The sequence below is a fragment of the Ciconia boyciana genome, chromosome 6 (genome assembly GCF_034638445.1).
Source record: "Ciconia boyciana chromosome 6, ASM3463844v1, whole genome shotgun sequence".
Taxonomy (NCBI): domain Eukaryota; kingdom Metazoa; phylum Chordata; class Aves; order Ciconiiformes; family Ciconiidae; genus Ciconia; species Ciconia boyciana.
In genome coordinates, this window is record NC_132939.1 from 47,323,514 (window position 1) to 47,338,323 (window position 14,810).

A 14,810-nucleotide genomic window follows, 5' to 3' on the forward strand; every position below is an offset into this window, starting at 1 on the left:
GTGTTTGCATGTTTGCTGAGGTATTCAAAGGGGCTTTATGAAAAGGAGGATTTCTCTGTAATGAACAGAAACAAACAAGACAAAAAGTCAGAGATAAGCAAACAGACAGGATTTCAATCCTAACGTGCATTTAAACTGAGTGGCTGTCAATACTAATAACATAAAAGCAGCAGTGAAGTGTGGCTGACACACGCCAGGTAGAGAATGCTCAGACACATCTGAAAATCCCATCAGAAATTGCAACGGCAAACGTAATCAGCATGTCTGGAATTGTCTTAATTCATTGATTTTATATTGTCTTGAGAAGCTGGCAGGGATCCTCTGCACATAGCTTGTGCAGGCACAACTTCGTCCTTTGCCAGTCCTCTTACCCCTTCTTGGTACTCTGTAAATGGAGGTAGAGGGTGATGCTAACACGAGGTGTTCCTGCCCATGGCTATAAGTGTGAGGCACTTCCTCAGTGTATTCAGGATTCAGGACTTGTTGAAATCGCAGACCCTACATGTCAGTCCTGCATGCTAGAAGAATTTGATCTTGATCTGACTAAACATGATGTGATACAGGTCAGGGGACAGAGTGGTGTGGAGGCCTGTGGCTGGCCTGGCTGGTGGCAACGTAGGCTGGGGAGCAGAGCTATATGGGGAGACACAGCAGAGAAGCAAGTGATGCTGTTAGTCAAAACCAAGAGTGGTTGAAGACACTGTGGGCTAGCACTGCCTTTGCAGGACCATGCCCAAATGTAAACACAGCACAGTGAGGAGTGGTAAACCAACAGGTAGGGGGGCAGATCTGAGGAATCAGTTACAAAGGAAATGCTGGAGCCCAAACTGCAGTTTAGTATATCCACAAGTGCACATTTAGCAGGCAGCAGTTGATGACAACATAGGGATTTGGGGGCTCCACAGTAAATTTCCAAAGCCATTTGCACAGTAGATCAGTGCGTGACCCAGGAAATCAATAGCCAAAAAGTGTGTTTTATGCTGAAGCTGACAAACAGGTAGAAAATCACAGTAAATGGATGCAGAATGACTACACTCTCACGACTGTATAAATACATCTGGTGGAATTGTGGGAGGGCTACAGTGCACTCAGCTACATTTTTCTGATGGGACTTTGGCAATGGAGGGGGAGCCTCTGCTGGAATATTTGGCAGAATTTGAAGTAGTGGTGGTGGGAGTACCTTGTGAGCTCAGGGTGCACAGCAGACTGCTTCCAGTGTCAATCAGGGTGCTGGCCCTATACAGGGAGGGTCAGCACCACAAAATACCAGCTGTAAGGAGACACAATTTAATTTAACTCATCCACAGAGCTATGGGGCCAATATGATTCCTAAAATACAACCACTACAGGGAAATCTGTTAATAGTGACTAAAATAAAAGCTGAGCTGGGAGTGAGTCACAGACCCAGGTGTCACAGAGCAGTGGTTCCTGGCTGCTAAGCCATGAGCATAGTCCACAGCACTCAAGTGAATGGGCATTGCTAACCCAGAGACTCCTGACTAGTTCTGGAGAACATCTGCTATTTCCAGTGAGGTTTACTAGCTCAGTGTCAGTGTTGGCACTGCTGACACCACCTCCAGAGCTGGTAAAGAAAAGAGGAGGCAGCACTGCAATACCAAGCCAGGTAGAGAAGCAAGGTGGGTGAATAGCACAGGTTGGAGGGGAAGGGAGAAGAGAAGACAGCCGTGACAATAGCTGAAGAAGAATTAAAGGGCTGAGGAGGTCAACCAAACAGATGCAGAGTATTGCTTGATTTCTAAATGAGGCTCAGCTGCAGAAATCCTGTTCTTGAGCAAACAGGGGCTGCTGCTGTAGCCTGGATTCACAGGCAAGGAGGACTGGTGAGAGTAGTGGGTAGAACCAGATTTGCTATGAAATACCTGGGTGGAGCTGAAGACAAGCCCTGGGTGAACAAGGCCGGAAAGAAAGAGGCTGGAATAAGTAAAAGAAAATGGGATGCTGGCAAGAGACTACGGACCATCTTTCCAGGTAATTTCTAGACCTGCATTTTCCATGGCCACACTGGCATTGCAATATCAAGTGAACTGCTGATCTTGCTTCCCTGGGGAATGGCCAGAACTGGAATAACTCAGTAGCCCTGTGCTGGTGGGTTTGTTTTCATTTCAAACAACAATGATAATATTTCCCTCCTCCTGCTGCCCTTTTTCCTCAAGTGTTTAGAGTTGGTATTTCTGCTATAACTAGGTCAGGGAACCTAAGTAGGTCATGGTGACTGTCTAAACGTGGCAGATCTAGAAGCAAAGCTGGGGAGGGAAGACCTGTGTAAGACCTGTGTAAGGTGGCAGGCTGGGCCTAGTGGGAGGGACGATCCCAGAGTGAAGTGAGGAGAGCCTGAGAAACACCTGCATGGGAACTGAGGAGGGAAAGTGAGGTGTCGGGCAGGGAACAGGGGCTGAGGGAGCAAGAGGGTTGGGGAATGGAGTACAGCTGAGGGGAGGGGGAGGGCAGAGAAGGGGATTACAGCTGTAGGCATGAGGAGAAAGAGAAAGGTGTTAAGGCTGAGGAGGGGGGGAGAGCAAAGAGATGTATACGTGGGAGCAGCTGAGAAGGGCTAGGAATGGGCTTGCATGGAGGGCAGAAGGTGGCAAAAGGTGGGGAATAGGCTGAGATGGTGAAGTGCATCTGAGAGGGGAAGGGTGTGATGGGGAGAGCAGGGATGACGTTTAACCAGAGGGTGAAAAGTGGGAGATCAGGGAGAGAGGAAGGTGGTATTCATGTAGTGTGAAGCTGCCAATCCCAGCAAGGCCATGGTGAAGCCATGATTGTGTGCCTTCCCTCCTCTCTGGGAAGGGTGAGCATGTTGAAGACAAAATTACAAAAGGGGGCCGTGGCTATGCTTGTGCTTCTTAGTTGTACCTCATTTTGCAGGGGCATTGCTTGCTTTGGTTTCAAAGCTCTGACTCCTATCCAGAGTTTGGTGTTCTTCCACTGGAGTCATCAAAATCTGTTTCCCTTGAAAGCAAAGAATAATGAAGCTGCAGCAACAGGAAGAGCTGTTTACACCAAAGGGAGAAACCCCCAGGATTTGAAAGTTAATAATTTTTATGTGCCTAATTTTGGGTCTTTGTCACACAATGCCTTGCACATTTGGGGTTGGCAGGTTGAAAATGATGCATGCTCCCCATGCTGCCCTGCGGGACCCCTCAAACTAATGTTCCATGGAAATGTGGAGATTTTGTTTCCCCATCTGCAGCGTCTCTCTCCTTTTATCACAGTGCAAGTGTGTTCATGGGTGCAACATCAGTGCAGCCATACAGGCTGCATCCACTGTGTGAGGGCATTCTGGGTCTGTTTCACATGCATCTCTTTCAGCCTGCATTCAGCCTGGCTCCCACAGCTCCTCTCTTGATAATGTTTATGCTGTCCCTTTATGGTATGCATACTGTTGCTCAGAGGACAGTTAGAGTAGCAGCCTGCAGGAAGGGATGTCCCATTTTGTTATTGTCGTCAGTCATGGCTGTAAGATCCACTGGGGTAGCGTCTGCAGTGGGGCAACCAGAGCTGTCATTTGTGGCTTGTGCGCAGAGATCTGCCACACCTGTGCCCTTACCAACAGTCCTTACGCCCATAGTTGCCCTACCAATACTGAAAGTATTTTAGTTTTCTTCTTCCGTGGAGGTTATTAGTCCTGATCTAGCTGCTGATCAAGTCTTACTGGGTTTAGCTTTTTCTGTTTGTTTTGGATAGCTGTTATGTGAAGTCCTATAGAAATTTGCCTCTTAGGGCTAAGAGCAGTGGATTTGGAGGAGAAGGAAGAAGGACAAAAAGGAAATATTTGTTAAGGAGGGGGCATGTTCCCTAATGATACCAGCCTGGTGAGCCTTTCTTCCCTGTCTCATTAGCAGAGATGTTGCTGTGAAGGAGGTATGCAGCTTTGATTCTAGCAGCAAAATCCCCTGATCACCTTTGGGCCATTGGCAGTTCTTGTCTGATAGATCTATAAAGTTATCTGTGTATAGGCACTGTAAACAGGTGTAATCAGTTGGAGTCAGTGTGCAGTGGTTATGTAGAACTGATAGGGGTACAGTGCTGTACTGCTGAGATATTAATAAAAATGTCTGAGGTTATCCTCATGTACCAGCATATACATCCTCCAAGAACAGGGCAAGAAAACCTTTAGGGATATTTACTTTGTTTATGTTCTTTTTAACCAAAATCTCTATGTGAATGCAGGAGCAAGACAGGGCAGCAGCATGTACTCTTCACTGGCAGTAAAGCAGAGTTTTGTCTGTGGACACTCTGCAATATTCAGACAAGAATAGAGGGCAAAGTCAGGTTCTTATACAGAACAGTTGGATGTCTCGTCTGGGGATGCTCTTTAGGATGAATTAAGCCTTTGGGATGATCCTAACTTGATTGTATTTCCAAAGCTGTAATTTGATGAGACCCTCTAGTGACTGGGTTAAGAGTATTAAGCAACAGTTTAAAAAAAAGTCCAGGAACATAAAAATTTGGGTTTTTTTTCAGTTATTCCAGAGCAATAAATGCATTATTTCAGGGTGAAATTTTTCCTCAATACTTTAATTTACTAGGAAAATTGAACTACAGTTGTTAAAATCCCCTTTGGACTATAATTTATAGCCATTTGATCTTTTTTTTTTTTTTACTCCAGATACTTCTGACCATGAATGCATATATTGCTTTTAAAAAACAAAACAAACACCCACTTATTTTGATGGTGGAGTGTGTCTGGAACAAAAATATTATAGTTAGAATTTTTTCCAAATACTTTGATGAAACACCATGAAATTATGTGGAAACTGGGATGTAATATGGAAAGCTGAGCTGTCCAGGTGAAGCTGTGAATTAATGCCACAACTTTGTGATTTGAGTTTTTTTTTAATACAAACACAAATTTCATGAAATCAGTAGAAATTTGCCAGAACTGTGATGACAGCATTTGATTTATTATTATTACCCCAACTATTATTATTATTGTCAGAGTTAAGCTTTACCCATCTGCTTTCTTCTGTGCACACATTAAGAACAAGGGCCACTTTGGGACTTCACAGCAGAGTTCAGGCAGCAGCAAAGCAGTGTAGCTACATGCATTAGACATGAGGAAGATTCACCACTGAGACAAGGCAGACACCTGGGATTAGTGATGGGCAGGGCTACTAAAATCCATCATGGTACTGATACCTCTCAAAAAGCAGCACCAACAATCAAGGAATTACAGAATGCTGTTGTGCTTTGCCTGGTTGGTCTGAAATCAAACATGGGGCTGGGACCCAGGTGGTGCAGGTCTCCACCTGGATGAGTTTCTTAATTTCTCTCCCAGCTCTCCACTGTTTCTTTTACCTGCTCCCCTCTTGGTGCCTTCAAAAGCACCTCCCCCTGCCCAGTGCCACTTTCATAGCAGCTCAGACCTGTGCTGCTGCCCGGCCATCTTCCTGACACCCTGTTGCTTTCCTAAGGAGACTTTATAGGTTACAGTGCCCCTACATTTCCCCTCCAGTTCTGTGGAGACAGTGGGAATATGTATCGTGTCACTCCTAGCTTCAAAAAAGCACAAGAAGGAGAACCCACATAACTACCAGCTAAGATGATCATTTCCTTTTGAAAGCCTTCGAGTAGAAAGCTTTTTAGAGAGAGAGATGAGGAAACATGTTGCATGCATGGAAGGGTATAAATCTGATCATATGGATCAGCGGAAAGCATCTGCAAATAAAAGAAGAGAAAGAAGGTTAAAAGAGGGTACTTAGCAGGAGTTTACATAGCAAGCAAGAAGACAAGAAGGTGCAGATACATAGTTATTAAACTGTAACCCTCACACAATCTGGAACACTACTAAAATCTTTAATCTGTTAACAAGCCTTATGTTAAATTGGAACAATAACTCCATGACTGCATTTTATGACTTCTGCACATTAAACATGGTGTTGATGTCAGATCTTCCCCTGGACTAGTAGTATGTCCAATATAGGAAGCCTACAAGGGCATCTTTGCCTTATACAAGGTGTTGAAAAGGCATTGCATAGCTCTTCAGGTAGATTCTGTGTTGCTTTCCTGTTTCGTTGATCTCCGATATTTACCTGATTCTTTGAAATTCATCCAATTCTTCCTACAGATAAACTGCACACAAGAAGTTCATCTCCCGTAACACACACATTCCTACGGAGTGCCTTATGATATGCTGGGAGTCTGATCTCCACTGTGCCAGCAGGGCAGAAAGATTTTGTGTTCCAGGCCTTGACCTGCAGCTCTGGAGATCTGCATTTAATTTTCAGCTCTGCCACATACTTCCCAAGTGACCTTGTGCAAGTCATTTATTCTCTCAGCATTTAATTATCACCCTTTTGCAGATGAGAAGTTGACACTTCTCTGCCTTCCAGAGAGTAATGTGAGGATAAATTCATCAACCTTCATGTTCTGCTGTGAACAATGGGAGTACACTGGAGGCAAGGCAAAGTCCAACAGGGGAGATGAGGCAACATAGGGAAACAAAGCAAGGATGAAGCCCATTTCAGCTAGTTAGAGAGCTGTCCTGTATGAACAGAGTGTATGATGTCTTGCAGGATTTTACATCAATCCTCTGAGTGTGCAGTGTTATGACTATTATCCTATCCTTCTGTATAGTACAGTGACAAAACTGGGGGGTGGGGGGGATCACGAGGTTCCTTGCTCTCTTTTAGTAAGCAGTCATCAGATGGCTCATTTGCTTATGTCACTACTTTATGTAGCTCCTGCCTTTTCATTTCTGTAGCTAGTCTGAGTCAAGCATGGAAAGTGGTCATTTACTGAGATTATGGAATGTGGGTTGTATTGCAAATAGGAAAAAAGGTGCAAAGCAGAAAAATGATCTCTTGGAGGGAGAATGTTCCATGTCAGTCTGTGTTGTCATTGTGCTTTATTGTCCTAGAACAGCTGAGCATTTCTGCTCTCACTGCCGAAGGGCTTCAGCTGTGTAGGACGTCTCCAGCATTTCCTAGGGAGACAGCTTTCATTTTTACAGGTGACAGTGGTGGGTCTGGATCACATGAACAGGCATCTTGACCTGGGGGTGAAGTTATTAAAAAGTAGGTGCAATTCAGAGGAGTAGGACTTAGTGCTGAGGTGTTGGAGTCAGCTGCCTATGTATCTCCTGAATCACTGTGGTTAGTCACTAGCAGTATCTGTCTTCCAGTCACTAAGTGCACACCATAGACACTTAACAGTCCAGATAGTGCCTCCCTTGACTGGTTTCAGCTGGAGTCTTCCAAGAGCCACAGAGGACTAGCTCCCCCTTCTTCCTTCATAGCTGTTCCTGCAAGTAAGAAATTCAAACATGTTGATTGGTCTTTTGCAGCTATTGCTCTGCCTATGTTCAGAAGGATGGATTGCAAGTGCCTTTTTGATCTTGCTCCTTCAAGAGCAGGTGAGCATCCTTCTGTGTAGCTAGTGCACGAGCTCAAGCTTGAAGTCATTTGGGATGCCAGCTTACATATGGCAGCTGGCTTCTTTCCAGGTAGGGATGAAGGCAATTACTTGACCCCAGTATAGCGAAATACTATCAGACAGCTCTGGTCTAATTTTTGTTTTGTGGCCCACAGCTTTTATTAAAACTAAATGGAGCTGCAGGTTTTCAGCACTTTGGAATGCCACGTTACAAGACAGACCTCTCTTCTGTTAATGGAGGTTACTGACTGTGTGGATGGAAAACATTTATAAGAACTAGACTTCATTATTTTTATTATTTTTTCAGGTAGTGAAAAGGTACCTTTCCCAATTGCTGCTTAATATTAGATTAAAAAAAAAAAAAGCCTTGGTAATTGATTTAACTTCAGAATGAAATTCTCTTGCTTTGCAGCTTCCAGGAAATATAGGTGGTCTGTTTGGATGTATGCATTTTGGGATCTTCTGGAAGCCTTCTGCTTGTGAGTCTCAGGTTTTATAAGATGATATCGTATCTTGGCTAGCAGGGTCCAGGATGTCAAGTGAAAAAGGGAATAGAGACCTTGGGGCCCAGATTTTTGAATATTCAAGTGGCTAACTGTAATCTATTTCAGTTTGAATAAGGTACCTGTATATCCTTAAGATTTGAGATCTAGTTGGGGGAAGCAAGTTCATTCTTTATTCTTTTTTTTTTTTTTTTTTTCCTCCCCAGTGGCATTTTAAAATCTTGTGGATGAAGGATTCATTGTTCCTGGATTCCTGATCTGAGCAGACCCTAATCACCAATTGCCTTCCCAGCATTTCTAAGGTTAGGCTGCATTCCAGGTAAATCAAGCAGCCTGTGAGAAGTAGATGCTGTCTTTGCTTAATCTTCATCCTGGCTTCTCTAGAGTAATGTTGGAGGGGTATAAAACATGTTTCCCGTTAGGAGAAAATATGCTGTAAAGAAGGAAGCCTAAGTAAATATACAATAAAGAGATGTATAAAAGTGTCTGTGAGAGAGAATTCATGGCTCTGTTAGTATCACAAGGAGATTTTTGTCTTGGATTTCTATAGGCTCTTGCTGTAGTTCAGGGAATGACTGAGATGCCAAACTTTACCTTTAAACCCCATGCCAAAAACAAACAGCCAGCATGTTCTCAGTCTATTCAGCATCTCTGTTAAATAAGGGAGTATAAAGAGGTGTGCTGTGGATATTAGAGGTTTGGCACACTCATGGTATTGCTGTCACCGGGAAAGGGTATTTATAAAATGTGCTATGGAGCAAATACGTGACACAGCCCTAGCAAAATGCCTTTGGAACTCACGTGAGGTACGAAAAAGCAACAAGACCTTTCATCAAAAGATTTCAGAGTTGGGGATGAACAAAACCTTCCTCTTCCTGCAGTGCGAGTCAGGTCATATGGGTGGGTACAGCTGATACTTAGGCACACATAACAAAACTTGGCAACAGGAAGTGAAGTCACATGCTTAGCAGAAACTTCAAGGGCACACTCAGGAGACAGAATGTAATTACTCAATCTGGATTTTAGCCATGACACTGAGTTAACCCTCAGAGCAAGTATGATTTTATTTATCTCTCCTCCCCATCCTGAGAGTTCCTAAGATTAGAGGTAGGCACTGAGGACCCTGTATTTAATTTTCTTGATAAGCTTTTTCTATGACCTGCATTCTTGTAATACCTGAGCCTTACAAACATGAATTAATTTGGTCTATCAGCTCTGTGAGGCTGGGAAGTGCTTTCTCAGCTGCCTTTTCCTGCCTAGAAGTGGTCCCTGAGAGAAGTAAAAGACTGGGGAGGTTTGGTTTGTTCCTTGCACTGGGGATTACAGTTTTAGTTGCTGTCCTTTTCCACAAGGAAAAGGCATAAATATCCAGGTTAGGAAACAATTGGGAACTTAATGGCCTTCTAAAGACTTGGTGGGAAACAGGGCATTTCCCCTCACTGCTGTACTTGCTGATGGTGAATGCAGAGATTGGGCAGGATGAGGGTCTAATCACTGTATAATTAATGAACAAAAGATCAAGTTTGTTCTTGTATAGGGTATTGTATGTTAGGCAGCTGGCCTGTCCCCTCTTCCTCCTGGCTGACAGTAGGATTCTCTGATCTGGTAGGTTTTCCTGTTATCTGAGCCCTACCCGTGGAGAGCACATGGAACGCCTGTGCTTCCTTTCACCCAAGTGTTGCTTTTTGCTGAAAGAGATGAGATGCATTTTTTCCCCCTGTTTTTCAGACTATTTCCTGCACGACAGCTGCACAGGTTCTCTGAGGCCTGCTGCTGGCCCAAGCCCCTGTGATCATAGAAATAACTAGATAGGTGGTAACTCAGAAGAAAAGGCAGGTAAGCTGGGGACACAGATCCCTCTCTGTCTCTGCCCTCCCCCCCCCGTAATATATATATATATTTTTTTTTATTTTGCAGTCTAGAGTACACAGTTATTCCTCTTGCCTTTCCCTATCATAGGAACGGACAATGAGTAAGGCTTTAAGTAAGGCCATACTTCAGGGTGCATAAAGCTGTGTTCAAAGTGCTCCATAGCAGAAAGATCTTCCGTACCCAGAAAGATTTAGACCCATGCAGGCACAGAACTCTCCGTGACTTAAGTGGAAGGAAAGATGCCCATACCGTGAAGTCTGGCGAGATCACAGATCAGTTATGACCCGAGCCACCTCTCTCATCAGGGAGAGATCAGGCCAGCGAGTGAGGGCAGGCTGGGATACGCTATCAAGCAACAGAATCTAGGCTCGTAGCTCAGGTTTGCCTGTTGAAATAATCCGACGACACACTGCAGAGTTATTCGCAGTAGCTCTGCGATGCAGCCCAGCCAGCACGTAACGCGGAGTAAATTCCAGTTACAGAAAGGGTACTGATGACAGCCTGGCCGTTAAGGCGGAGCCACGGAGAGTGGCAACAGGAGGCGACCCGCGGGGCGGTGAGGGGCGCGGCAGCGAGCCCGTTAGCATTCAGCACCACGGAGAGCGGCAGCGGGCGCCGGCGGGACGCAGCGCTGCGGTCAGCCTTGCCCGCCACCGCCGAGTAACGTGCGGGTTGTTTTGAGCCGCTTGATGCTTTTGTAAACTCTTTGTGTGCCAAGTGATTGCCAAACAGCCACCTGTTTGAGGAGAATTGGAAAAAAATTCGAAGCTTTTTACAAGAGCACTCGGCAAAATGGCAAGTTTAGCAGGCAGTACTTGGGCAGCACTTTTCAAGCAAGGGTTGACAAGCACTTCATGAATATTAATGAAGCCAGCTGCAAAACCAATCATCCCTTTATAATCTAGGTAGGTTTCATTATCCTTTTCTAGTTGGGGAAACTGAGGCAGATTAAGATAATGTAGTTTGCCTCAGGCTGTTCAGTCGGCCAGTATCGGACCTGGGAAATAAAGACCATGACCTTTTTGCTCTCACTAATACAAAGCCATAGAGCTCCTATAGCTCTGCCCACTTTGTTTTTAAGAGGTGTATTTCCTTCTCTAAACTACCATTCAATTAACTGATCTAGGTTGGCAAGCTTATGGCAAAGGATTTTCCAGCTAGCCTAATTGTAGCAATTCTCACCTACTGCCCTTCTGTATCCTGAGGATTGCTGCTGTTTTCAAAAAGATAAGAGAGTCACTAGCCTTATTTCAAATGCACATCGGTACATCTGTGGTGCTGGGTTTGTTATTCTTATTCTTGAAAATGTTAATTTGCAGCAACAACTTGCCCCCTTAATGCTTAGAAATATATAAATATGTGTGCTATTTTGCACTCAATTGTCAGGCATGTCCCATGCTGTTTTGTTGTTCCCCTGGACAGGTGGAGACAGAGCAGTTAGGCACTGACGCTTCTGTCTGGTGAGCTGGCTCTTGATTGACTGATTAGCTTCTTTGTATGGCAGGCGCTTCTCTCAGCTCCATCATTAAAGATGCATCATAACCCCTTGCAAGAGCCTTTTTTTTCCTGAGACAGAGGGAGAGAGAAGGAGTAATTTTGAATGTTTTACAGTGGGGAAACTTTTGTTAATATGGGAGGTCTTTAGAGATGGAGTGTAGCCAGGTTTCTGGCTCCAAAACTGCCAAAGAGCCCGCAACATGTAAAACTGGTGCATGTATCTGTAAGTAACTTCTTTGAAAAAGAAAACTAAAAAAATTGTCAGTCAGGGTAGTAACTCGTACGTCTCCTCAAAAGATGTTTCACTTATAGCGTTCCATTAATTTTTGTTTGTAGAAGCTATCTTTAGTATTAAATAGTTAACCTTTGTAAAATACATGGGAAGGGGTTGGAGAGGTGCTCTTCATTTTACAGTTGGATAAGATGAGGTACAGAGAAGGAGACTGGCGTATAGACACAGTTGCAGGTGTCTGGACTGTCAAGTTCCAGCTCTCAGTCATTTCAGCTTGACACCAAACCACGCTTTCCTTCCAGAGGTAGGAGACAAGACCCAGGAGATGACCCCAGTTCTGTCAGTGCTGGTATCTGACGTAGCTTCTTTCTATTTTGCTGTTCATAATGCTATGAAAGTCCCTTATCTAATATGTTGTCTGCCTGGAGAAGTGATACTGGTGTGTATAAGTGTGAACTTAAATTGATATGCTAGTATAACTTCATTGTTTCTTTATAAGATAACTTTTTACAGGTCAGCTTGCATCACTTTGGAAGGAGCTTAAGCTAAGGAAAACAAAAAGCAGCTCCTATTCTGCAGCAAGCATCTGCACAGAGAATTATAACACTACCTTGTTTAACAAAATTTCTGAAGTTATACTGATAAGCCCAGTAAAACTCTGTTTCAGACAAAACATAGAATAATTTACTTGTGATGCAGCACTTTCTGCATCATCCTTGCAGATACTGTGATGAACTCAGAGATGACATGGCTGCTTCTGCAGTGGTGATCAGTAGTGCCGCAAGTAGATTGAGCTCTAGTCCCAGGATTGTGCCTGGTAAAAAGGGACAAGATAATGTCTTCTGTCTGCAGGTCAGTATCTTAACAGTCAGCTGTAGTTTGTAGCTGGGTGGAGGAAGGATGGAGTCGTCTATTGTTATGAATTTGCCTGTGCATGGGGTGATCATAGGCATGCTTTATATGATCACTGTGACTCCCTGCATAGAGTTGAGCACAGTATGTTTAAGACATTGCAGTTCAGCTGTAGCTGACACTTGCCTAGCTGTGTCCGAGTTGTAATAGTCCCCTTGGCTTAACCCCTGGGGCCTCTTGCTGAGAAAGTGACAGGCTAGGCAGAACTTTGTTAATTAGAACCTATTGGAAACCTTCTCTCTTATTAGGATGGTAATACAAAACGTAGCAACTGCAGACCCAGTGGGTCTTCTGACTCTATTTCTGCCCTTCAGTTGAAGGATCAGTTCCTATAGGAGGATTCTGACTACTGTTTACAAGAGGCCAATGCTGAGAGGCACCACCTGCTCATTTAACCAGGTACACCCATTGTTTTATTGCAGTTCACATCCTGATCCTAGATCTGAAGAGCAGAAAGTTTCAGTGCCTCCAGCGCCAAGTATAAGCATCCAAACAGCATTTTGCCCAGTAGGAATCTGCTTGTTACAGAAATGTAATGGTCACTCTGTATTAAACCATAAGGATTCACATATCTTTCTGCATGATGGGAATCAGGTCTATGCAGGCATTTAAACATCATCATATGGAGATTTGTTGGATTCTATATGTGGTGTAAATCTAAGAGATCTGTAGGTCTGTGAAGTTGTGTTTTAAAATTGTAGAAGAAATCCTGTTACTTCAGAGATCTGCAGAGCTCTCCATTGAGAGCTAGACATAGCATAGATTCATCCTGGGATGAAGCGCGATGTCTGGTTTAGTGCAAGTGTGGAGAGCTGAGAGAAAGCAATAATTCAATGGAGCTTAACATTGGCTCCTTTTTAATTATAAGCCATGTTGATTGGCTTCTAAGAATGTTTTATTAAGTCATCTTCAGTCAGGGGAATATTGATGGCAATGGATGGAGCTGTATTTGTGGTGGTGTGAGAGGTGCGCTGTGGGAGGGCTGTGAAGGCTACTCTATTTTTGGGATATAAAATTGCAGTGCAAGGAGGAATGGATGGCACCTTGCTGTGAAATAATATAATTCATACCCATTTCTTTACAGTATTGCCCTTTGAATGGGCAGTGACATGGCAGCCTTGTCTAAAGGCAGCTGCCCAACCTTTGCTCACCCATGTTCAGTGCAGAGTTTCAGCTCTGTTAGGAATCGTTTGCATGCAGCAGATCTCGTTCTCCCTGAGTTGCATTGGTGCAGTGCCAGTCAGCTTGGGGAGGAAAGGCAAACCTGCTAACTGGAGCTTTTTCTTGTTTACTGTGTATTTTTATCTCCCCTTCAATCTTTTTTCTTTTTTCTTTTTTTTATTTAAATATTTGATGTCAGTTCATTTATTTTTATGACAAATGACTTTTTTCATTCCAGAAACAGAAAGCAATAGAGATGCCAGCATCACGGGGGCATCTGTTCTCTACTTTTAATTAGTCCTTTTCCCTCACTCACTTTCAGCCCATATACAGAGATGCATAGCTCCCCCCCCCCCCCCCCCTTTTTTTCTTTTTTAAACTACCTGTGTCATTCATTACAATGTACCTGTCTGGGTGTTATGCCAAAGACAGACCATCTATGAGGTCCTAAGCACTGCTAAAGGATAAATAAAAGCCTTTGCACCCAGTTGATTCCCAGGGGTCAAAGCCTGTGTTCAGTGAGGTGTGCCCTCAGGGAAGGTTTGTTGCTTTTTCCTTAAAGTGACAAATACCATCATGCAGATTAGTCATGAATCTGTTACTTTGGTTGCTATATTACACCTCCAACTCTTTGTTTTCTGTCATGAAATGCCATGTCCCCTTCCCCTGCACTTTTTTTTTTCCTTATTAAGAAGACCTGATGTTGTGCCACCTTTAACCCTCAATGCCTTCACACAGTGTCACGTCTCAGAGACTTCAAAGGGATCTAGGAGTACTCAGTACATTCCAGGATTGACCGAGTCATTCATTTATTCTGGATGTGATGGATTGTGTCTGTCCTGGATGGCTTTATGCTTACTACTATAAGTTCAGGGCTGACTTGGTTGATAGAATGAAGGAAGGAATCCACTGGGACCTGTAGTCAGTAGTCACAGCCAGTTTTTGATAGGAGCCTTACACTGATTTCAAGGAAAGGAAGAGTGAAAAACCTACAGCAGGAAAAGGAAGCATGAATCTTGGGCCATTAAACCATAACAGGGTATCATGAGTTTAATTTGAGCAGGGAAATATACAGATGTAATGGCTCTCAGTTTATGCCAATGGTGAAATTTATGAAGCTCTGAAAGGGCATCGGAAGGGGGAGGTAGTGAGTGTTGTATTGCATAGGAGAGTTTAAGTGAGGCGGCAATGGCACCAACAAATAGATTATGGAGAATAATCCTGTTCTGATTGTG